At 43.6% G+C, this 26476-nt stretch overlaps 1 long non-coding RNA gene and 1 pseudogene across 1 annotated transcript in view; one reads left to right on the forward strand and one right to left on the reverse strand.

The window, feature by feature from the left end:
* Window positions 1-24122, reverse strand: part of LOC140849421 (uncharacterized) — a 28727-nt gene extending 4605 nt beyond the window's left edge. The window contains exons 1-2 of the long non-coding RNA XR_012131173.1: window positions 23982-24122; window positions 10789-10855 (exon numbers count right to left, since the gene is read on the reverse strand). This is a non-coding gene — a long non-coding RNA (uncharacterized lncRNA). The remainder of the gene's footprint in view (window positions 1-10788; window positions 10856-23981) is intronic.
* Window positions 24123-25060: 938 nt separating this feature from the next.
* LOC108408182 (hypoxanthine-guanine phosphoribosyltransferase pseudogene) lies at window positions 25061-25672 on the forward strand (annotated as a pseudogene).
* The last annotated feature ends 804 nt before the right edge of the window (window positions 25673-26476 follow it).

The raw sequence follows: 26476 nt of genomic DNA on the forward strand, positions 1-26476 counted from the left end.
CTCTGCCAGAAGACGGCCAATGTGTTTCAACAATAATGGGTTATATTCGTGTGGGCTTCTGATAATCTCATGTTTAAACTATGGAGGATGAAACCAAGGATTGAGGGGTCCATGTGTCTCACTGAGAATGCTGACCAAATATACAAGCACACTACAAAAAATTCTCACATGGAACCCACCCCTAAAGGTGAGTTAAAGACTGGGCATTCACTCCTCATACTTGGAACTTTCTTGTAAGTCATTTTCCTCCATTAAAAATATCCACATTCTAGAAAATGGAAATGTAATTTTTTTCATAATTGAAATGTTGTTCATTATAGTGAGTAGATAACATGTTAATTATATATCATGTTAAAATAGTCTGACACGTAAAGCAGTAGAATAAGATGGAAAATTACAAGGAAGATTTTAATATTAGCTTTTCTAGCTATGAAGCTGTGAGATGCTGGACAAGTCATTCGACCTCATTGAGACTTAATTTAGTAGCTGTAAAATGGGGACAGTTATGACACCTGCGTTTTTCCACTGCACAGGATTGTAGTGGTTCAGAGGATGGACCCTATTCACATTCCAAGTCTACTGTTTACTAGCTCTTAGACAGGAGCAAGTTATTTAAACCCAGGATACCTCAGTTATCTCAGTGGAAATGAGAAATAATAACCATATCTTCTTCCTAGAGTTCTTTTGAGGATGAAAAGAGTTTATACCTATAAAGGTCTCAGAACAGTGCTTGGCACCAAGTAGGCCCTAGAGAAGTATTTGCTATTATCATAAGGTGTGGTTGAAAACAAGCACTACACAGAAGGCCATTACTGCCGTTATGAGTGGGAGCTACCCACATTAGAGGGGGTTTCCATCCACATGCAGTGATGCCACTAGTATCGGCTTGAAAGGTGCCCTGGCAGATGGTCAAGGGGAGCGCCCCAGGCTAGGAACAAGACCCAGCACAAAGACTGCAGAACTGAAGAGCTCACTTAAAGAATGCAAACCTCAGTGTGGGTGAGCAAGCCACATTCAACTAATAGTTAATTAACCATAGAAAACAACTGATTACACTAGATGAATTATCCATATTATGTCACTGACCTCTTTGCATTTTGCTCTCCACAGTAAACTCCTGCCCATCCTCTGCCTAGCCTCCTCACAATCTAAGCCCTTTAATTTAAGTAAACTAATATTTACTTAAAAATGCTTTATAAAATGATTCACTTTCTTTTAAGATGGTGTTTTGGGCTGCTTTGTGGAAAACACGCAGCAGCAAGAGGAAAATGACAAGCAGCAAGAGGAAAAGTTAGACCCAGGTAGGAGACTGCTGTCAGCATCCATCCAGATAAGAAGTTAGGGTATCTTGAATCATAAGGACAATAGGAAGAATTTAGGGAGAATGCCAAGCACAACCTCAAGAGTTCTGGCATGACCACCTGGAAGGGGAAAGTTGCCAACGACTGAAATAGATGAAGCCTGAGAACTGAGTAGGGATTTTGAGGGGTGTGGACAGGGATTGATCTGTTTGGGATAAATTAAATCTGAGATAGCTCTTAAACAGCCAGCTGGAAATTACAAGAGATCATTGAATATTTGCGTTTGGAGTTCAGGGAATAGGTCTGGAAAAGAGAGATAATTGTGCAGATCACAGTGTATGGAGGGTATTTAAAGTCATGAGATTAGAGGTAAGCAAGGGAGTAGATGGAGTCCAAGGACAAACCTGGGCCTCCACCATGAGGAGATTGGGGTGAAAATAGGAAGCAGCAAAGGAGACCAAGAAGGAATAGGCAGTGAGATGGGACGGTGCTCTCACTTGTGGATACACACAAGTGAAGAAGGGGTTACTGAGGATGTGATGATCGACTGTATCAAGTGCCAAGGAAGTGAACACTGATGAAGGACCAAAGGGTCTAGCAACATGGAGGTCATTAGGACCTTGGAAGGGCTCCCTTAGTAGAGCAGCGGGCACAAGGCCTACAGGGCGAGTTTGAGAGAGCATGGCAGAAAATGAAATCAGAATCAGTGTGTTTAGTCATCTCTTCCATGGCATTTTGCTGCAAAGGGGAGCTAAGAAGTGAGACTACCTATCCAGGAGTCCAGAAAAACATTTTTCTGTTTGTATGCCTGGTTTTCTTTAAAATGGGAAAATTAACAGCATGTTTGTGTGCTGATGAGAATAACCTCACAAAAAGCAAAAATTGATGTTATAGACAACAAAGGGATATTTCTGGGAGAACGTTTTTGAGGAGTAAGCTCTGGTCCACAGAGTGCCTGGCTTTTGATAGCATCTATGGTGGTAGTGAGACAGGGACCGTGGGTGTAGTCAGAGAAGGGTGAGGGCCTCCGGAAAAAGCAAGGCAGGATATTTACAGTCAGAGCAGTGTAACTCCATGCAAGGAAACCCCCCTACCAAAACTCCATGTTAAACATTAAGCTCTAGAGTCATTCTTCAGTGAGATCAGTTAATATTCCCCAGATAAAGAGTAGCACATGTTTTTATTATGATAATCATTTGTAATCAATGGTAAGACTCACTTTAGCAGGCTAAAAGGCCCAGGCCTATGTGCTCTTTCCTCCTTCAGACCTGATGAGGTGATTTGCAAACTGGGCAACTAATTTAGTACGCGGGTCCAGCTGTAAACAACATAGTAAAAGGCAGGAAGGATTCCATCCTAAAAATAAGATTGCATTCTAATACCCAGGAAGTTAAGAAATAAGATTCTTAACTTACTCTTTAGCAAACAGACAATACCTCAGCCCACCTTGGGAGCTGGGCAGGCAGTGTTTGATATACTCCCTAACCAAGATGCCTGTACCTCAGGGAAATCAGAGCAGTAAACTTCTTGTGTTATTGAAATATTCAGGGACCACTTAACAAGTCCACACCCCTAAGCCCTTTATCCTGCTTCCAAAAATCCTCACTGCCTATAAAACCCCTAGACAACACACAACTGTGGGCTCTTCTTGTCCCCTCCTAGCATGAGCCAGAAGCTCTGTCCTTTCGCTTTGTCTCTAAATAAAGGCCTCTCCCTGTCTTTCCTACCTTGGGTGTTTGCTAAGTTCATTCTTTGGCTCCGCAAACAAGAACCCCAGTATCAGTAATGTGTGTGGGTACAGATGTTGGTAGATGGAAAACTTCTCTGGGTCTGTTTCCTTATTCATAACTGAGGCTCATAATGCTCATCTCACACAGATTATGTGGAGGCTATAACCAAATTAATATAGGTGAGTGACTGGTTCCAAATAGTATGAAACAATGACAATCCCTGACTTGTCTCATGTCTCTAAGTCACAGTTTCCAGCTGATAACCTCTCTATGGAGACATTGAATGTTTATTATATAAATTTGAGAAACTGGCAATGTGAGGTTAATCCAGAAATAACTCATCATAGTTTTAAAACATTCCACTCTTAATAAAGTACCTCAGGATATTGCATGAAATTCCTCCTATTATAATATTAGTTCAAAGGTAATAAAAAAAATCTGGCAGGGTAGCATATTTCATATCCTTAACATCCTGTTTGAATATGGTTATTTTAAACCTAAAGATTTATTTCAGTGTTCCACAGTCTTTATAACAAAATTAAGGCACAGGAATTGCTTTAGGCTCTGGGTTAGGATCTGTGAGAAACCAGTCCCTTCTCTGCTTGATTTCACAGCAAGGGGCAGTCAAACAGATGAGCCAGAAGTTTGAAGTCAGCGGGGTTGTGTTGACTGGCTCTGCTGGAACTGAGGTGAAAAGGAACCTGGGATCCAGCCCTATGGTGAACTTGTTCTTTCGAACTTCACCGTTTGAAAGACCTTAGACTTCCTGGGTCTGTTTCCTAATCTGTAAAACAAAGGGCTTGGACCTGATGGCATCACCTTGGCCTCCAGGGTCTGTGATTCTGAGAGTGTGAGACTGAGTTAGGCTTTAGGGCTGTATAAACAGATCAGCTGAGGTCACCCCTGTCCTACTGTGGGGTTGGGCAGATTGTTCCATTTGCATTCTCGGTTTCTGCATCTTTCACCTGAGCTGTGAGAACCAAATACAATCCTGTTAGAAAATTATTTTATTAAGGGTACTCTGCTATTCCAAACTGAGAGACTAAAACAGTGGCCTCAAGTAGGAGAGGGCAGGATATATGAGGGTCAACCTGGGGAGTGTGTTTAAAATAGTCACACCTCCCCTACTCCGCAGCCACTGAGGCAGTTTGGTAGATAAGCTCCTTCTCTTTTTCAAACTATTAGATTTGAAATACTCACCTAGAGCTTTGTCTTAAGGAGAATGGTAAGGACATGCCCAGACTTCATTAGAAAGTTTTATGAATGATTAATGCTGTCTGCAAGGATACAGGACTGGTGGGAGGTAGACAGGGCTGTGTTTGCAGTTCCAGGTTTAAATCTGTACAAGTCTGTCTGAGTTAATTTTCAGTATGTGATTTCTTTTTCTTTCACTATCCACATTCTCTCCCTTCAAGATCTTCTCCTACCCACAGACAGGCTTTGAGTACTCTTTAATGTTTACTTTTACTAACATTGAGAAGACAAGCTGGTAGAGAAGTGAGGCGAAGGTGGACTTTCCTCAGGGGTTTTTGTGTTAATCGGCTGCAGGGGTGATGACTGTGCCCCACCTCCTGACAGGAGAGGAGTCAGTTTCCCCAGCTCTAAAATAAGGGCAGGCCCTATGACTTGGTTTGACCAATAGAATGCAGCCAGTGTGACATCCAGGACTTCTGGGCCCACATCCTAAGGAGCCATGTAGATTCTTCTTTCACTCAGAGGGGAGTCCAGACAACCATGAAAAAAGTCCGAGAAGAAACCACGCGCAGGAGAATCTGGGTCCCAGACATATGAGTGATTCCAGCCACCACCACAGGAAGAGTGAGGCCAGTCATCCTAGCCAGTGCCGAGCCATTCCAGCCATTCCAGCTAAGATTCTAGGCCAGTGAGTGAGGCCATCTTGAAACCTCCAGTCCCAGGCAGCCACCCAACTGAGACGGCGTGGAGGCAGGCATGAGCCATTCCAGCTGCACCCGGATAGATCCCCTGCACCAGAATTGCATGTAATAAAATGGTTGTTGTTCTAAATCACTAAATTTTGAGAAAACAGAAGCTTAGAAGAATTAATCACCTCACCCAAAGTCACAAAAACAGTGAACAACGTAGCTAAGATGAGAACACAAATCCAGGCTCTCCCAAATTGGTGAAATTCTTATTCCTCCTCCTCACACTCCATTCTGGTTGCAAACAAAAACTTGAATTTCAAGGTTTAATTACAGAATGTAGGCTTCAAAGGACAAGCATGTTTAGCTGGTACCACACAATTCAGCTCTCAATTATATACAGACTTGCTCTCTAATTAGTTAACCAGACATATTTCAATTTATAATCACTCAGAAGTCAGCAAAAGGTAATGCGCTTCCTGGCAGTATTTTGAAGTATGTTCACTAGATTTATTATAGGTAGGCCTTACTTTTCCTAATAGAACCAGTCTTTTAAAAGTCTTATGTAAACAAAACCTGTGTAAATCAAATCGTATTTTAATTAAATAGAATTTCCATTTAAAGGAAAGCTGAAGTGAACTTTTTAATAGTGCATGAATTATTTTTAAGATGATGAATCACCAAAGGGTCATTCTCTGTCCTGAGAGCTGAGATTTTTTTAATGTAGATTTTCTTAAATTTTGGCACAACTTTAAAAGATGAGACATATGCAGTGCATAGGACAGTCCAAAGTAAATACTAGAAAGAAAGGGTAATAATTACATGGATGTTATGAGTTGAATTGTGGCCCCCCCACAAAATGTTTAAGTCCTAACATCCGTTACCTGTGAATGTAACCTTATAGGAAATTAAATTAAGATGAAGTCATTCGTTGGGAGCCCTAATGCAAAATGTCTAAGAGCCTTATAGGAAGAGGCAAACACCACGTGACGGCAGAGACGGAGACCGGAGTACTGAAGCTCCCAACCAAGGAGTGCCGAGGATCCACGGCCATCATCAGAACTAGGACGAGGCATGGAAGGTTTCTACCCAGAGTCTCAGACGGAGCACGGCCCCACTGACACCTTGACTTTGGACTTCTAGCCTCCAGAATTGTAAGAGAACAGATTTCTGTTCTTTTGAGCCACCCACTTTATGGCAATTTGTCATGGCAGCTCTAAGAAACTAATATTATATGCATCATTTTACTTACTTTAGGAGGAAAAAATTAGAGGGAGGAAGATAAGTGGGGAAACAGAGTGAGAACTATTTTTTTTCCAAATCAATAAATACTCCCAGTCCCTTTCTGCCATGCCACTCTTACTCTAAAGGCTAGAAAAAAATTAAATATTTTCTCAAGCTCCACTGCAGCTGGAGCTACTTGTGTGACAAATTTCTAGCCGATGAGACGAAAGGAGTGTTCTGCTAGGAGATTCTGAGAAGGCTTTATTGTTTTGTTTAATAAAAGATAAAGGCATGCCAGCCTTCCTTTTTCTTCCTCCTTCAACTCAAATGTTGAAGGGCAGAGCAGCCATGTGGTGACAAATAGGTAGGAAACGTGAGAGAAAGGCCGGGAGAATCATCGTATGAAGACACTGACACTGCAGAGCCACGGAACCAATTCTAACCAACACTTACCTCTTAACTCGAGTTACATGAGAGAAATAAACCCGTATTTGTTTAAGCCATTTCAGGTTGGATTTTCTGTTATTGGCAAGTGGACACAGTCCTAACTCATGGAAAAGGCCATTGTGATAGTTCATGCCAGATGTAATATGTAAAGATAAGAAAAGCATAGTGGAATGGAAAGCTCAGAGAGAGAAAAACCTTGTGGATATAGATACTGAATTATAACTCAGTAATCGATGGAGTGTGGGGGAGAGGAAGACACCTGGTCTAACTGGGAGGTTTTAAGATTGAGTTCCGGATGGATCTGTTCTTTCAGAAGGCATTTATATACACTATCTATCCCTAATGCAACAAATGGTTTCCAAAGCCCATGCATAGCTGTTAACAACACAAATAGCTGAATACCAGACGGTGGCAGGAAACAACACAATGACCCCCCTCAACATACAAAGAACTGTCATTAAAGCACCGTGGCTTTTCCTACCCCGTTATGAATTTCTCTCCATAGGTCAGACCAGTGCTTCAGCCCTCAGGCCTAGGCTCCAAAGGTTGAAGGGACAGTATTTGCAATTTTGCCTTCTGAGTTTGCAAGTTTTCAAGTAAATAGGCTTGTGATACTCTATCTTACATAGAAGAATTCGCCTTCTTGACATTGTTTCTAATTATTAATGATAAAGGTTCTAAAGGAGGGCTTCTCAGAGAGTGGTCCCAGACCAGCTGCCTCAGCATCAGAGGGGAACCTGTTGGTAATACAGTTTTCCAGGCCCCAGACAGACCTTCTGAAACAGGAACTCTGGGAGTGGAGCCCAAGAATCTGTGTCTTAACAAGGCCTTCAGTTGACTCAATAAGTACTCATCATCTCGGGGGAGTTTTAACAGAACATGTCTGTTTTGACAAAATTGACTCTCCCAATTCTCCTTTGATATACAGAGTTGGTTATCGTGTGAAAGTTGGGACATTTTCTTAGGGGTTAAGGAACCTCCTACAGAACAAGGATGAAGACTTGAAAACCTCTCCTTTAATCCTCAGCAGGAGTAGAATGTGTCTGGTGGTTGAAGTCATCTTGGCCGAGGGTAAGCTTCCAGAGGGGAACGCGGTAAGAGGAGGTAGGAAGTCAGGGTCCTAGCCAAGGTTCCATGACAGCAGGGCCGATTCTGGCTGGTGTGTGCTTCAGATTGAAACCCCCGTCTGACCCCAGCATGTTGGCCCAATGACCACGCTTCTTGGGACTTGTGAAGCATTTGAATTTGAACAAAAGGTTCCCCCCCATGAGAACCCAAGCATGGGTCCAGTTGTCACGGTGTGACCATCAAGAGTAGGACCCCCTGAGAGAGTCACTGCATTTTATCTAGGTCTGACAAGTTCAGACCAGTGTTCTGAAGTGGTGCAGTGTGGCCAGAAAACAGACTCTGATTTAGGACGTTTGAGGGCGGAGCTAACTCTCTAGCACTGAGAAGACCACTAGAATTCTTGGAGAATTGTCAGGGAGAAAGTTGTTGCTGTAAGAATCCTTTCTGTTCTCAGTGGACTACACTGGGCCTACCACCCTCAGATTTATTCTTCCCTCTGCCCTGCTCTACTTTGTGTTAGGGGGACTGTCCCCAGTGGGCTCCTTGTCTCCCAGCTTCTTGCTGAGTTCAGTTAGTGGAGGAGTTGGTGGGAGACTGGAAAGTGAAAGGAAGGAAGGAGTGGGTGCTGCTTCCCCACCCTCTCTGTCTAGGTCAGCCTTTCCTGCAGCACGTTTGGCATCTCTGGTGATCCCTGCTCCTACCCAGCAGGCCTGTCATGGTCTCACCTCCACCAGGTGACCTGGCCTCTAGTTCTGGTGACACAGTCTTCCCCTTCCCATTTTCTAGCCTGAAGGCAGTAAGGGCTTCCAGCTGCTACTCATCTCCAGTCCCAGTTTGGCTCCTTGGTCTTTTATTACTGCTGTAATAAATTCCCTGAATTAAATTCCTCCTGTTTTAGACACCTATAATGTTCTCTGTATGTTTTCTGATTAGAACTTAATGACATAACTGATGTGGAAATTGTCACAAGAAAGTAAATTGGACCTTTCAATTGAGATATCCAGGTAAAACAGATCTCAGACACCAGGGGGAGCTGTTCACATACCACAGTCCTGAGAATTTGCAAAGGAGCAGGATCGAAGGAGTGTCCTGAACCCCGCCCCCAACCCCAGTCATTGGGGATTGATCTCCACGGCACGCATGCTCCAGGATCCCATACCCACCGGCATCTGGTTGGCTTCAGCCAATAGTAGGCCCTGGCAGGCGATGGGAGTGCAATAGGAAGAAAGAGGGGGTGTTTAGACAAGTTTCCTGAAACACAGCCATGGTTCCAGCACGGTGGGGTTGCGTAGGGGCTCCAGTCTTAGCCACATTCCAGCCGGAATCAGCTGGTCTGTCATCCTGATCCTCCCTCCAGGCTGAGATTTGGGGAGAGGCTGCTTTCCTCACCCCTGGCCACCATGCTTAGCAGGCGGCCCCTCTCCAATGACAGCAGCTCTCCTCGGTTTGCAGTAACACTTATACCTAGAGGTATGAGTCCTCCGCTGTCTCTGTCCTCTGTGGCTTCACCATCCCTTGTTGGTTCCATTAACCCTGCCCACACCTTTGGAAAATTGGCCGTCTTTAAACTCTCTTCAATTACCCTTTGAGAATAGCATGTGTTTTCTGCTAATAAGCTGATTTATGCAGGGCTGGGTTTTGGTGATTAAAGAGAGGATCCGTGAAAAGGGTTTCCTTTGGGAGAGCTGCATAGGGAATTCAGGAGGAGGGGCGTGACGTTCCCAGGAAAGATAGTGAGTTGGCTTTGAAGCACCCGTTGGAAGTTCTGAATGCAAGGGACGAGGGTGGGTCCTGCTTTTTGAAAGTGGGTTTCATTGTAGGGTCGGTCATCTGCCTGGGCTGTTTCACTGAGGAAACCCCTAATGCCTTTAGTTGGTCAGATTCACCAGAGGAGAGTCTTCCAATCACTTCTGAATGGCAAAGCCACACTTCAGGTTGTTTTGGAGATTGGGTGGGAAAAAAAAGTGTGGGAACAAGGCCTTAGAATTCAGAGTGTAAATTCTGCTTAATCCTTCCTTTCTTTTTTTTATTGTACCACTGCTCTTTCATGTTATCTTTGCCACCAGTCTAGAGATCTTCCTAATTTTATACCCTTAAGAAAACAAACCTCCAATCACCTGGCAAGGTGAAGGGGGTAAATTCAAGAAGGGAATATGGGGATTTCCACTACTTCATGCACAGACTGTTAAGGAATCACTGGGTCTGGCATGTGCTCTCCTCTCACTTCCAGGGGTATTTGTTGTCATCAATTCTTTTCAAGGCATTGGCGGTGTATTCGTGTGCTGGGGCTGCCATAACAAAGTATCACAGCCTGGGTGGCTTAAACAGTAGAAATTTATGTCCTCACCATTCTGGAGGCTAGAAGTCCAAGATGAAAGTGTCAACTGGGTTGGTTCCTTCGGAGGCCTCTTTCCTTGGCTTACAGATGGCTACCTTCTCACTGCGTGCTCACAGATCTCCCCTCCGCGCGTCTGCATCTTTATCTCCTCTTACAAGGACACCAGGCACACTGCATTTAGGCCCTCCCTAACGACTTCATTTTAACTTAATCACCTTGTTAAAGGCCCTGTCTCCAAATACAGTCACATTCTGAGGTAATGGGGGTTAGGGCTTTAACTTATGAATTTGGGGGAGGACAGATATAAGTCATCCCATAACAAGCAGTATAAAAATGAATTCTTTGGCCTCCCTCATGCTAGCTTATATTTAGCTTTTTAGATTTATTAAGTCCACTCAGCTAACTGCTTTCTACCTTCCAAATGTAGTTCCCATTGATTCTTCTCCCAAGGTCTTTATCCTGAAGGATTTATCCCTTTCTTTATATGTCCCATTCTCACTTGGGGTGGTTTTGGAAGTCAGCAAGAATAAATGCTTGTGTTCCATCCACCGTGTTTCATCAGATGTCTCCAGCCCACTTTATATCTCTTAACATGGCAACATAGGGATTTTCCAAATCATAGGGAGCTCTTCCTAAAGCTAATTTTTATGACCACGTAACTGAATCTTCCAACAGGAGAGTATCGTGCTCTACTTATCTATTTGATTAACGGTTCTATTTCCAAGTTTTTGACAGAAATAACACTACAGTAAACATTTGAGGTAAGAGCATTAACTCCTTGAGTCTTTCTTGATACATACCCCAATTTGTCACATCGAAGACACCATCCACTGTAAGACACAGCAAAAGAGTTGAACAGGTTTGTTTCTGGAAAAGAGGAAAAGCTTTTGCAAGTCTTTTGAATTATTTTCATTCTATGTGTATCTATGAAATCTGATAAAAATAAATAAAAACTGAAAGGAAAAATCAAGGCAGAAAATGATGTCTACAGTGTGCCCTCAAGTATTTAAAAGCAATTTTTAAAACTCATGGAAAAAATACTAAGGATCAGCAGGGGCAACTTTATGAGTGAGTTCTGTTTCATTGTCATGTATTTCTGGTGTTTACAAAATGTTAAGGTGAGTAGCTAGTTCCTTAAGAAGAAAAATGTTTACTTTCTTTTTCTTTATTCTAGAAAGAAAAAATGAGCAGAACTACAGTCCTTGTATGGTGAAATCACAAATTTTTTTCACCTTTGTGCTTCTCTGAAGTTTCTAAATTTCCTCTAAAAAATATGTTTTGGAGCTTCAAGAGCCCAAGAAATAATACCCTGGTTGAGAAAAACACAAAATTAAATCAGATGAAGAACAAAATATCAGCCTTGTTACGTAAACACTAGGTGCAGCAAATTGCTTAAAACTCAGATTTCTGGTTGGCTAGCTAATTAATCAAATTAACTGGCAATCTAGCAAAGGGTACACTCCACTTGGTGCTATGGGGACCATACAAGTGCTTACTTAGAATCAGTTGCTGAAGCACAATACAGTCTTTGGGATCTTTCACAGTCCTAAATATTCAGGGAAATGCCAAGGAACTGTCAGTTATTCCCATCAGTGGTATCAGAGGGTGGTTGTATTTCTGTTGCTAAGTGACAACTCACAATATTTAGCACTGGGACAACGAGGAATGGCAAATGGAAACTCTTGCTAAGGTGACTGATTAGTAAGTTTCATAAATGATTGTTAATGTTCTCGAACAGGAATGAAATTAGGGAATAAAAATGTCAATGTGTGTAAAAGATTTTTCGGAGTTCATTCCCAGAGATAACCAGATTTTTCTCCAGGTTTCTGGAAATCATGCCTTGCTGTAAACCTGGGAGTGCCTGACCGAAGGGTGTGTGCATCTTACTGTTGGAAGCTGAGCGCTTTGATCCTGTAACTCTGCCTGGACGGGGGGCTGACACAGGGGCTCAGCTGGGGGCAGGTCTCACCCTCTCAGTCCTGCTCAGTCGTTCTCGGTAGTTTCACCAAACCTGAAGCCCTCTCGGCATCTTCCCGTGCAACTGAGTTCCCTTTAAACTTAATTATTTTCCCAGAACATCCTCTTATTTAATGTTTACCATGACAACATCCATATCTGAAGAAAGCAAATACTTGGTAATCTTTTGAGCCAAGCTGACTTTGGAAAGACGGACCCAAAAGTGTTCATCCTAGTTACAGGTGGTAAAATGGACACAGGTTTTCACCTTTATCTGTTTAAATTATGCCATCCATTTGAACGATATTGAGTGATTACAAGACCCTGGGACAATACACAATTGTGCCAGTGGTGCTTTATTATTCTAGAATGATTCCTAGAAATTCTCAGAATATTTTGGGATCCAAATTTTTGGTCATTATAATCATTTACATTCCTTTAGAATCATGTCTCATTTTTCTGAATGTTGGAGCCCAATGAGATCACCTTTCTTCAGCAAAGTGGGAGTGAAACAACTTACAGAAGTCAAGTTCATAAAGGATATTCAAAAGAATAAGCCAGTTGCATTTAGGCTACAGTAACAAACAGAAGACAACAATGTGAGAGAAGAAAATAGTATTACTGAATTCACACCCCACTTGCCATCATACAGGGACAGAATCCAGCAGGTGTGAATGAATAGAGAGTTCAAAGAAACAAAAGCCAAGATGGACCCCCAGCATCCCTGGCATATGCGTCACAGCAGAGTGGGCGCTGCGAGAGAACTGCTCAGATAGATGCCCTGCTGGCCCCAGACACTCATTCCTCATGCCCCCAGTGCTGAGAGTGTTGGGCAGCTAATGGTTCTCTGCTGAGTCCCCTTCAGAATTACTCTTGGCAATGAGATCCGGCTCCCCTGAAGTCATGACAACCTTCACCTAAAGACTGGTCCGTGTTCCCATCCTCACTGCAAGGAGCGACCATCTGAAGGGCCGTCCCAGCTCCCTTTGGCATCCGCCGGGGCCTTTGCCAACATTGAAGAGCAGCCTAACCCCGCCTTGTGCCCAGACCTGATTCCTTGGCCTCCCCCCTGCAGTGTTGATCACAAAGGCCCTCCAGTATCTTTCCCATAACACCCATCCGCCTCAGGCTGCCTCAGGGAATCATCTACCTACCAGCTGGTTTGAAGTCATGAAGGTATTTCCCAGGACCTATTGTTTTGAAACGGAAAACATTTCTTTTTTGAAACAGAAAACTCACTGTGGTTGTAATTTTGAGATAACATCTTAACAAGCAGATTCTAAAACAGTTCACCTGCCATGATTGCAATGAAAAAGGTATGTGTGAGAACATCCATTTCATAATAATAAAGACCGGAGGACATAGTCCATGAAGTAGTATTTTTTGAGCACTCATATTTTTTGCCAAGCATTAAGTTCAGCCTTACAGCAAAAATATGAAAATGGAAGTTATCTCTGGGTGATGGAATTAGAAGAGATTTTTATTTTCTTCTTCCTCTTTTTATCATAGTTCCCAAATTTTGTTTTGTAATTATATCCAAAGTTATAAAAATTATTTTATAAATCAACCTTCCATAACTAAATTTTCATTGTATCAAGTATTTTGATAAACATTTGCTGTAATTTTTATGTTACATATGACCCCAAATTCTCTCCACTCTCTGAAAAAGCCCAAGATGTAAAAAAATAAGATGTGTCAATCTAACAGAAGTTGAAGCGCAGGTTTTGAATTCTAGTATTTGGGATATACAGAGCTGTCATTGATTCTCTAGTCCTAAAATAAATACCCCGAGTGTTTTCTGAATCATTTGCATTTTGAAGCTGAGAAAAAGGGATTCTTAGGTACTTCCCACGGACCTCAGATAGATTACACAACAAACAGAAACTTTTCCCAGCAGTGAATCTTTGGCAAAGACACCACAAACATCAAGAAAGGAAAATCCTAGACTTGAGAGTTTGGGACCAACCCCTAAATGCCCTCAGAGTCTTCTGTCAGCCCAGTCTAGGATCTTTCATCTAGACAGTATGTCCACTAATTTTTCTATGCCACAAGTTTACTTAGAATACATTCTTAGCGAGCCATATTAGATCTTCAATTCAGAGAAAAAGTTCAATATATTGCCACTCTAAAGCTAAAAGGATAAAACGTAGGCAAAACATTTTAGAATATTCCTTCCCTCCAAATATATTTTTTTTGCTTGTTTTTTCCTTGGCTCAAATAAACATGTTTTATTACATCTCTCTGGCAAAAACTTTTGACTGAATTCGTACAAGGGTACCTGAAGGTTAATTGAAAACCGGATGTTTTTATGTACCTTTTCCCACTGCTAATGAACCTCTGCCAAGCCAAGATAAAGGGTGGGATGTAGATAAGCTGATGCCTTTCAAATGATGAGCCTGGCCATTCTAGTGACTCCAGGCCAAGTCACATCCAGAGTGGCACTGTCTGATCTAATTGAACATGATGTAACTAAGGAGATGGAAAATGAGAAGCCAAGAGAGTTGATCCCTGTAAGCAGTGTTCCTGACTTTCTCTGGTCTTGGAACAAACAAAAGTGTAGCAAGGATTTCTGGGAATTAGCAATGTTCATCATTTTCAAGGAAATCATAAGGTACACATCAGAGAATTGCTAGAGTTGGGCTGCCCTTATTAGACAGGGTGGGAATCACTGCTGTCAATCCCTGGAAGCTAGCTGGGTTTCAGATGGCAGGTGGTGGCTACGCACTGGGTACGTTTGTCCCTCTGACTGCAAACACCAGGAGAGACCACCTTCCTTGATTCTAATGAACATCTACATGGTTCTCTCTTTTACACAATCTGCTAGATTCCAAGTCTAGTCTACAAGCTTACTGCTTATCTCCCTAAAGCAGCATTTCTTAGGATACATGTTTGCTGATCAGGGATTTATTGACTCCATGGTTTGAAGATCATAGAATTTTAGAGCAAGAACAATCTTGGCAATCATCTTGTGCAGCCCCCTCATTATGCAGAAGAGAAAAATGAAGCCTAGAGAAGTTCAGCGACTTGCCCAAGGCCAGTCAGCAAGTTGCTTCCACCTTATCTCAATGCCTTCCTCAAAGCAATCTCCACCTACCTGCCTGCAAGCAGAGATGCCTGAGCATCAGACACATCCTTTTTAAGGGCTGGAAATAGTCCTACCCTGGAAGAGATAGTATATGGAAAAGTGAGGGAAGCCAGGGGCCCAGAAGAGTCCTCACTGCCCTCAGGGAAGGACAGGCCCCAGTCAGAGAGAGCTCCCCGTGCCCAGCAGGGCTCTTGGCTGCTCTGTTGGTGAAAGCATCTCAGACAATCACGTACAGGGCAGTGCTAGCTGTGCGAGAGGCGGAAAGGCTGCCCTGCTCTCCTGCCCTTCGAAGAACGCCCTCATTCCTTATCTGCTCCAGACTCATCTTGAGATGTAACTGATTTAGGGACTAGATTCATGAGGAAATTCATGAGGAAAAGGATGACTGATGGTTTCCTGGGCCTGCCTCCTTACTGCACCAAACCTCCATTGTCCACTGCCCTGGGCTCTGAGGCCTCAAGGACTAGCAAGGCCTTTGAAGGGGACATAACTGCAAGAGGAGATGCAGAGACGAAAAGAAAGACAGGGTCTGCCTGCCCCCCTCTGCCAGCAGCCCAGGGTAAATTAATTCATTCACCCATTTATCACCCACAGTTACCTGTTGAGTAGGTAATTGGATGCCAGGAGGGCAGAAACTAATAATGATGATGACAGTGAAGTAGTATTTACAGAGCATTTGCTCTATGCTGGGCACTCTACTGACCACTTTCAACTCATTATCTTCTTTGATCCTCAAGAACCCCCATCATGAGTACCATTTGCTGTTGAATACACTGAGCCATGGAGAGATCATATACCTTAAGGAAGTAACCATGTAGTAAAGGGTACAGACATGGCAGTAAATGACTTCATTTACTCCTTCACCCGTGCAGACATTCAGTGGGAATTTACTGCAAACCTACTATATGCTAAGCAGTGTGCTAGGCTCCAAGGACACAAAATACAGGTAGAAACCAGGACCAGAGAGCTGGAGGGACCAAAAACCAGGGCTCTTTTCCCTGGTTCCCCAGGGCCCCAGTCAGAGCACCGTGTTTGCCCTGCTCCCTAACTAGACCTGCATGCTGATGCAAGGATGTGTCTCACACCCCTCTCTAACCACCGCCCCCAAGCACCATGCCTGGCACACAACAAGTGCACAGTAAGTATCTGTGGGATGGAATGTAGACCGAGCTTGGGAAAGGCCAGGTGTAGGAAAGCGATTCCCCGGTTCATTAGGCCACTACCTCAAGAAGGAGCACTTATGATGTAGACCATGTAAAGGTGACTTGGATGACAATATGCCCTAGTGGAGTGCTCCCCGGGTGTCGCGATTAGAGCTCTGGGTCCTGCGGTCAGCTTTCTTGATCCTGGAATCTATCACAAGCTTGGATCTGACCTTACTATAGGTAAAGCAAATTTAATGTGGGTGGGCCTCATCCAATCAGTTGAAGGCCTGAATAGAACAAAGACTGACCTTTCTAGAACAAGAGGGAATTCTGCCAGCAGACAACCCTCAGACTTGAACTTCACTATTAGCTCTCCTCAGTCTTCTGCCTACCAGCCCACTCAGCAGATTTTAGACTTACCAATCTTCACAATCACACAAATCAGTTCCTTAAAATAAATCAACCCCCCTCTCCTTCTCTCTCTCTCTCTCTCTCTCTGTGTGTGTATTTGGAATGCATGTATGTATACACACACACACACACACACACATCCTTTTGGTCCTGTTCCTCTAGAGAATCCTGACTAATACAAATGGTATGACTCATGGAAAGTCCCTGACATACAGCAGGTTCTCAGTGGATATTAGCTTTAGTCCCTATTCCTCAGAGAACTTAAGCATCTTCATTCCACAAGTAAGAAGATGGCAGCCCGGAGAGGTACCAGGGCTTGTCCCCTAGGCCAGTGTAACCTTGAAAAGTTCTGAGAAGGTGAACCAGATAATCAGCTTGAACATCACAATGTGAAGCAAGAAACACCTTCTCCCTTCCTAAAAGGACCGTATCATTTTCTATAAGGAATCCTTGAAGAGTTCACCTGATCCACAAATCACAAGGTATTGGCCTGAGGACTAAATACAAGCATGTTTTTTGTTTGTTTTGTTTTGTTTTTTACTCACACAAACTTTATTATCTTTATTACTAATTTGAGATTTGGAAAATGTCACATAAAAGTCTAGAGTCCAGTCTTGCAGAGTAGGAATATCTGGGGACCTCAGCTCTGCACACCTGCCTGGCCACACAGGGCTGGGCTGAGACATCACTGTCACCACAGACAGAACCCATGTCATCAGGCCATTCTACTTATTTGTGTTACCTGCTGAGCCCTGTAGACATGTGAGTCTGTGAGTCCCTGTGCCCTCCAGCTCCTTCAATGAAAAGAGGCCCAGGGAGGTCTGGTGTACCTGTACAAGGTCACGTGGCTGGGATTCGCAGAGCCGGACCCAAAACCCTGTCTTTTTGCCCCCTCGGCTCCTTGGAATACACTCTATGCCAAAGGAACAGAAACATTTGTATTGACAAATAAGATGATTCTCAAGAGTCTTCTGTTCCCATGTAAGGAGGGAACTATTGATTTCAGTAGTCAGATCAAGTGAATGCAGTGCTTTAAGATGGGGTGATAAGATGACTTGTCTTACTTACCTCTGTGATTAATTATAAGCACCATTCTGGGGTCAGACCACCAGTACCTTGGGTAAGTTCCTCTAACAGCTGTACGTACCGCACAAGGTAGTGGTGAGGACCAAATGAAATATTTCACATAAAGTCTCAGTGCAGTGCCTGGAATGAAGTCAACATCAATAAATATGGTTAAATGAGGGCCTCAGAGGAATGAAAATAAATATGGCAAATAGCAATGGAGCTGAATGGTTTTGCATCTGCAGATACGTGTGAGTTCACAGTGATCCCACTCATTCAGATCCAACACAACCCCCTTTCCTTGCCTCATCCACGTGACATGCACGTTCTCCATACTCACTTGGTCTAACTGACAAAAGGTGACATATGTCGATGCAAACCTATTACTTAAAGTTCAAGATGTATTTGTAGTTATTTTTGCCCTTAGAATATACCTAATAATACACAGTCAGGGCATTAGGTTCAAACAAGACTCAATTAATTCTTTGTGTCTGGGTGGTTATCGATAAGATGCACTCTTGGGTTAATTTGCTGCTATTTGTATTGATTTTAGGATCTGCTGTTTTTCATCCTTTATGATTTAATTTTCATTTGTTTAATATGTTATACTTAAGTTTCAACCAATAAGCACTGTGTTACTGGAATTAAAGTAATGAAAAAGATGGAGTGCTTGCTTCCTAAAAGCTTAGAGATGACAGAGGAGTCAGATCTTTAACAGACATGTAAACAGACCTTTACTGTAAACTGTGTCTTGGAGGTGGGCGCCGAGAGCTGAGGGACTGCAGTGATGTCTTAGTGCCATGACTGGTGGACCCTGGAGGCTTAATAAAGCTTTCAGAATGATGAATAAATGAATGAATTTGTCAGTTTATTTGTCCTACTCCCCCTCCAGACTGTGAGCTCTTTGAGGGAAAGACTCAACCTAACTCATCTCCATAGCCCGGAGTCAGCCAAGAGTAGGACCCAATCTATGCCTGTAGATGGAAAACAACCATTCAAGGACAGGGGATCCAGCAGCAGGCCTCAATTCACTCCCCGAATGCCACGGATTTTAGCTGTCAGAGTAACTGCTCAAGTCCCACACCCAGACTGTTCCAGCACTTTCCTGCTCTTCTCAGTCAAACTCATCACTTGCTGTCACTCCCCTCTGCTCTGCCCTTTGCTCCTGCCTTTGAGAGGCATCCGTGGTGGCGTCCTTCCTCCTCCCTGGGACACACCCCTCCCTGAGCCGCAGGACACTGTCTGCTCACTCCATCTGGCCTCTGATTCTCTGTCACTGCAGAATCTCTGCCTCCAGCCAGGAGTGACTGAAAACAGAATTCACTGACACACAGGTTTTTTTTTGACCCACCTACTGTTCAAGGTCTGAGATAAAAATTCTCCTCTTCAGTTGCAAACTTATCTCCATTTTTTAAAAACTGTATCTCTTATCATCAATTGCAATTTCCATTTAATGAAAACTTACTGGGTATTAGGTACTTTATTTGTTTATTTTCTTAATTTTCACAGTCCTTTATGGAGGCATGTTATGATATGGTATTTCACAAAGGAAAAGCCTAAAGCCCAGGGAATCTGTAACCGGCCCAAAGCCCTGGCCAGAGGAGAACAAAGGCCTTCTCCAGCAGCTGCCTGCACCCTGCTTAGCCCCTAAAACTGGACGCCCCCCAGTGCAACTCTCCCCAGTTGAGGCTTATCAATGGCTTGCTTTTTCAGAGCTCATTGTCTTTGATCTCTGGGGAGATTGTGGCCGTATGGCTCCTCCCCAAGCCCGTCCCTCTTTGCAGAGATCCGCAGCTTTGCACTCTCCGGTTCACCTCTCAGTCTCTATCCTGCCCTTCTACCTCCCCTTTCCCTTAAGTTCTGTTTCTTTCTCTGCGTTCTCACCACTCCATTCTCTGTCTCATCTATTCTTGCTTCTTTAAGGCTCTTCTCTGCAGCTTCGGTCCCAGCTTCCCCTCTCCTTAAGGAATCTCTGCAAATGGATGTGTCGTCACAGCTGACACCATCACACCCCAAACCACGCTCTTCCTCCTCCCCTCCCAAAGGGTGGCTTCGCTTCACTCCACCCCCCAGTCCACGGCACTGTCCACTCTCGGTGCCCAGACCTGGCTGGTAATGTCTCTCACTGCCTCTCTCGTAGATCTTACAGTGGTACCTTCATCGGTCCCCTCCCTGCCCTCCTTCCTCCCCTCAATCTGCACCACAACGCACAGAACCATGCTGAATGCACTTCCAAGAACATCCCCTTGCTCATAGATTCGCTCCATTATGATTTATCGAGAACAGATGTACCAGGCATGGTATTCGTTCGGGGGATTACCAGTGATTCTCTTTCGGAGTGTTTGTTAAATGAAAGAAAGCATGAATGAAGGGCAATGACAGCTTGCCAGCTGGAGGGACCTTAAACACCATCTACTCATTTACCGATACAGAAGCTGAACCTTCATTGGTTCACTCAAAGATACCTACTGAGTGCCAGCAGTAGGCCAGGCATTCTTCAGGACACAAGGGTCTTAACAGAAAACAAGACAGTCATGCCCTGCTGGACCATATGTACCATTCCTTCATTATGTAGTTTACTTATGGTAAGTTTATTAATTCATTCAACAAATATTTCCTGAGCACCTAATATATACTAGCACTTTTCTAGGAATACAGCAATGAATACAACTGACAGAAGTCCCTGCTGTCTTAGAGCTTACATTCCAGTAAGAAGAGACAGAAAAAGTAAGTATATCCTCAAAGACTAGGTCAGATGGTGCTAAGTGCAACGGGAGAAGTGAGGCGTGTTCAATGCGACCCCACCCCACACTAACTCTGGAACTCTGATCAAGCTGCCTAACTTTTCTGTACCTTAGTTTCCTCACCTACAACATGCAAATAATAATAAGGCCTGCCTCATAGGGATTTTGTGAGGATTAAGAGAGGTGTTTCGGAAGTGCTTAGGGGGGTATCCAGCATGCTGGAAGCACCATTGAAGTTTTAAATTAACAAATACGGAGAAAAATAATGCAGAGAAGGAGCAGAGGGCTACTAGAAGCATGGGGTGGAGGGCTACAGCGCACATAGGTGGTCAAGGAAGACTTCACGATAAGGGAGACATTGAAGCCGTGGCGCAGGAGGGAAGAGAGCTCTCCATGCACATACCTGGGAAGCATGCAGGCAGAGGGAGCAGGCAGTGCGAGGCCCCGGATGGAGGAATGGGAGTGTGTCCAGAGCAGATGAATGAAAGAGAGAAGGGAGAAGGGGAGGCAGAGAGGCATGGGATGGGGGAGGCGCAGAACCCCGTAGGGCTCGTGGTCCATTTGGCTTTTGCTCGGGGTGCACCGAGAAGCCACTGCAGAGTCCTGACCCAGGGAAGGACGGGGTCTGCTTCATGTTTCAAAAGCACCTTCCCAGCTGCTCTGAGGAGAACATACTGCAAGGGGGGACCAAAGCAAGAAACCGGTCAAAGAGGCTTTTCAACAATCTGAGGAAATTAGGGACTTGTCCAGGGTGGTGAGATGCAGTCAGATTCTGGATATATTTTGGGGATTGACCCAATAAGATTACCTGTTGGCTTGGACATGGGGTTGAGAGAAGGTTGGAGGAGTGTAAGAAATGAGAAGTTCTGGGCACTGTGAAGGCATGAAAGAGTTCTGGGGGGAACTGGAAAAAACAGACAGTGGGGAGACCCCAGGGCACACATCAGTAAAGAAGAGCAGTTGAAATGCGGGATCCGAGATGACCCCAGCACTTCAACAGCAGCCCCTCAAATCAGGGCTAGTGCTCATTTGTTTAACCCCGTGAATGCAAGAGCATGCAGACAACAGCGAGGGCCAGGGTTCGGATTCTGCACCGTCTGGTCTGCACAGAGCAGAACTGTCCAGGCCACTCTGGAGAGGTAGGAAAATGAGCTACCACTCCAACGTGATTGTCTGCCGCCCTCTGCCAGCCATTCTTGTATTTCAGTTTATGCATCAGCTGATACCGGCTAGTTATTCCAGTATTTTACTTCCCTTGAATATTTGCCATAGTTTTCCATTACATATTGGGTTTCCACAAGGGGCCTTTAAAATAGAGTCAGATTTATAGAAATTCTGTGTTGCCCTAAATTCCCAGACGATAATTGAAAAACTGCAATATCATCATCGCCACCACGCCAGTTATCTGCCTGTGTCCCGTGCTCTTCCCAATATTTTCTCCTGCATTATCTCCCCAGGTCTCACACCCTCTCCGAGAGGTAGATAGATGTTATTCCCATTTTATAGCGAAGAGGAAACAGGCTCAGGAAGGCGATGTGACTTGTCTGCTCTAGGGCTCAGGTACAAAGTGTTGCCATGAATCCCCTCTTCTTGTCACTGGAAAATATGCCCCATATGACTAGGAACCTTGGATAATATGCAAACCAAATTGGGGGCCACCACAGCCCTTCTTTAAATATCATGCAAGTGGTCCTGGTCCCCCCTAATAGGGACTATTTACTGCCTTCTAACCCCATATCAGGAACTGCATTAAGCACAGTAAATATAGCAGACCATTTAATGCCTCGGACTCTCTATGAAAGACTGTCATTACTAAGCTCATTTTACATGTGCCATCTCTGCACAGCAGGCAGGAATGGCTCACCCATGTCCCTGAGCGACTCAGCGGATGCCAGAGCTGGGACGTGAACCCAGTTCTCACGCCCACACCGTTTTCTCCGCCCGGCCCACCCCAGTCTGGTCCTCTCTTGCCGTCTGGACATTAGTCTACATCCACCCTGACCTGTACAGAGCATGACTACTCTCTCTGTCTCCCCCCTAGGAAGGTGTTCTACCTTCTCCTCCCATACAGTCTTCAGCTCTGAGAGGTCCAAATGCCAGTTCAATGCGACCATTTGAAAGCTTGCCTTGACTCATAGGACTTCTTGTTTTGAGTGCCTACACTATGATCCAGGATGTAAATTTTACAGCTGCCATTCATTCTGCTCTCTGAGTGCTTCTGAGAACAAAATGACACCACGTGTGTAAAAGCTGTTGGCAGCTATAAAGTAAAAATACACAGTAAATAGAGAGGCCCCCGCCTCTCTATGACAGAGCTGTCATTACTAACCCCGTTTTACATGGGCCGTCTCCGAAGAGGTGGCAGGAATGGCTCGCCCATGTCCCTGAGTGCTGCATGTTTGACCCATTCCATGAGCATTTGCTGAGACCTCCCCTATCAACTCTAATATGGAAAGAATTAGGCTGTGGAGTCTGACTCTCCGGGTTCAAATCTAAGCTGCACCCATTCACGTTGGTGTCCTCAGACACTTCACTTAATCTTTCTAAGCTTCTTCCCCCCTTGTTCCCCTTTCAAAAGGAATGACAGTAGCAGCCACCTGCTCATTAAGGGCAATCCTGAGTGTTCTCCCTGTCTTTCTTGTTGCAGTGGTTACTGTGATCATGACTGCGCTGTTCTCCAAGGCCCTGGGCCGGACTCTGCGGGAAGAGGCGATCCCAGGAGAGGGTCCGGGATGTGAAGCGGGATGTGATGAGTGGCCGAGTTTGGAGGGAGAAAGGAAGAGAACTGACGATTTTTGAGAACACTCTGTCATTTCCTTACCAGGTGTTTTACTTACCTTCTTCCTCAGGATATCTGAACAGGGAAATCTTACACTAACTGCTAAGTTTTCTAAGTTCACATTTCCAGTTGCTGCTGAGGAGATTTCTAAGCCATCCTGCAGAGCCTTTTGGGGAGTGAGTGTGCTGTGGGTAAGCACCTGCTCAGAGGGCTACAGATCTGAGAGTCATTCAAGTGGAAGGGGTTAAGCCACAAATAAGGGCCTGAATTTGATCCATGTCACACACCACAATCAGGAGATACTGCAGGACTTAGTGAAAAATTGTTCTTGTGAGCTTTAGGAAGCCTGGGGCCCATTCCTGGCCTCAACATTCATCTCCCCTATGTCTGATTTCTACCTGCCATATTTTCTTTTCCCAAGCTATATTAAGTTTTGGTTTTTTGTTTTTTGTTTTCCTTTTGTATGGAGATGATGGACTTTAATCACCACTGAGCTTTTCTTGACTTGGATAAAAGTGGGAAGCAGTGGGATGTGGTAATATAGGATAGCATATTTCCTCTATTGTAACTAGCCTCTAGTGGTTAAGTGTGCCATTGGTGAATAACAGCTTTACAGGAAAAAAAACGTAAAAAAAACACATCAAATTTAAGATACTCTGAACTTCTGAAATATGAAAATGTGCAATGAATGAGCTTCTTCGATTTCAAGAATTAGGTAAAAGCTTGCCTTTGTTTGGCATCTTTAACTTTCTAGAATGTTCTTATACCTAACTCCCATCCAATTGGTTCACCCTCTCAGTACACTTACCCTCTCCTCTTCTGGCTTTTCATTCACTTGCTTGCCTGAAAAATAGCCATTAGTCTTCAGTAAAGGAATGAAATAAAAATGGAGTGCAGGGCAAAAACTCATCAATTGCCCTTCATCTCAATTCCCAATATTTGCAGCAGATCAAGCTCCCAGGTCACGTGTCTTTGAGAAATAGAAAGGCTCAGATCCCTTTCTCAAGTTTGAAATTTGGCCTTGCTTCTGACTTTCCTAGAAGTCAGGTGACATCCATGTTGTAACTCAAAAACATGATTTTTTCCAAATCTACTTAAACATCAATGGTCTTTCTTATAAATCCCCCTGGTGTGACACTGAATACATTACAAACTCAAAGATATACTGCAACCTCATAACTAAACACAAGATACACTTATCAGCATAATCAGATGTCAGACCTTAGGTTGGATAATATTTCAGACTACCAAGGCTCAGAATTTTCTTTTAGTAAACAGGGATAAGGAACCTTGGGTTACAAATATCTGAGTCACAAACACCTTATTTATACAAGTCAGCCAGGGCTGTACTGGGGTGGAGGGCCCCTTCTCACTGAGCAACAAGGTCATCACACTGAGTCGCTGGGGTAAGTCAGGCTTTGATACCAGCAGCCAAAGATGAGGCCCTGTTTTCACCTGGGCTTTCACAGCCTGGAAGAGATGTGTCACTCCCTCTATTTTTACCAGTGAGGAAACAAACCCTGAGACCTGAAGCAACATGCTCAAGGTTACACAACTAGTTAACATCAGGGTTGTGACTCTGACGCCAAGTTGGGATGACCAGTTGTCCCATTTACTTGGGATCGATAGGGTTCCCAGGATGAGGGACTTTCAGTGCTAATACTGGGACAGTCCCAGGCAAACCAAGACAGAATTGGCCATGCTGTGCCTAAGCCCAATGTCTTTCTACTAAACCACTCTAGTTAAGGGGTTACCTGGACTGCTGTGAGATGGCCTGCTCATCCAACCCATGTCAACAACATGAGAGCTTCGAACAACTAGTTAAAAACAATCTTCTGTGCTTCTCCTACTCAGCCAGTTCCATCATGGGGGCCCATAGCCTGCATCATGATTATTGATGCTAAACCAGATTATGACCTAGATTTGTTTTGTGTATCTAATCATTACACTGAAGATTTCATAAAGGTGTTTATTCCTCATGGACTAATTATGGAGAAGACAAAAATGGCTTACTCTTAAAATGCTATGAATATGGGAAGCTATCACATAGTAGCTCTGGGGGATGGGGGTGTTATAAATTCTCTGCTGGCTTGCTGGATTATGGCAAAGCGCTGAGCAGAAATAGTGATGTATCTATCCCATGACTACAGATTTTCTCAGACTGAAGAGCTACTGCAATGACCAGCCAGCTGGGGTCAGTTGCATAAAAGTAATTTATGGAGATGATTTTGCAGCTTTAACTGGAAAGAATGTCTTGGTTGCTAAAGATGTAATTGACATTGGCAAACAGCACAAATCTTGCTTTCCTTAGTCAAGCAGTATAATCCAAGGATGGTCAGCAGTGCAGGCTCACTGACCAAAGAGACCCCTCAACGTGCTGGATTTGAACTTCCATGCCAATTTGTTGTAGGATGTGCCCTTGACTATAATTAACCCATCAAGAATTCCCAGCATGTTTGTGCCATTAGCAAAACTGGAGAAACAAAATACAAAGCCTAAATTGTGAGTTCAAGTTGAGTAGGAGAGTTTGGGAACATGTGGCATCCCACTGACATCACCAGGAAAATTGTCAGGTGTTCTGGCTCTGGGGCCATCTGTGTAGCAGAGCTCTTTGCATCTACCTTCTGTGAATTTTATCTGTTTTATATTTTAGAAATTGCAGTTGCTGCCACCCTGAATACATTCTTTGCTCTGAGCCAATAGATTATCAGTTACCTTTGGATGGATTGTGGTTTGACTTGTGAATAAAAAGACCTCTTAAAAACAAAACAAAACAGCTCTAAGAAAAATTAAAAGAAAAGATATATTATTTTATTAATTGCTCTATTAATTTTTATATAGTCATGAGTTCATAAAAAGAAGTAATTGAATATTGTTCATTATTACACCACTTTAAAAGTAAGAAGCGCTTTTCATATCTGACAGCATCTAAGAGGTTTAATTGTATTGTATAAACCATATTTCCTGGAATTATTTCAGTAGTGTTTCAATAGTATTAACTGAATTTCCCTGTTTATTCTGATTATTTCTGGTGAGTCTTCTTCTACAGTTCCTTTAAATATTAATCAGTATATTCCAAAAACCTTTACACATTTTAAATTGTTCAATGCAAAATCCTTAAAGACTGTCTCTTAAATCTACAAGAAAATAATCCTTTTTAACCCTATTCGTTAATAAGCTACACATCGAATGGCAGGAACAGGACTAGGTGACACAAATGGGACCTTGAAGTCACTTGCACAATCCTGGGAGTCCTTAAATTGCCTACTTAAATTTTGTGCCTCTAGTGACTCTTAACTCCCC

This window comes from Manis javanica, chromosome 5 (genome assembly GCF_040802235.1).
Source record: "Manis javanica isolate MJ-LG chromosome 5, MJ_LKY, whole genome shotgun sequence".
In the NCBI taxonomy this organism is placed as follows: domain Eukaryota; kingdom Metazoa; phylum Chordata; class Mammalia; order Pholidota; family Manidae; genus Manis; species Manis javanica.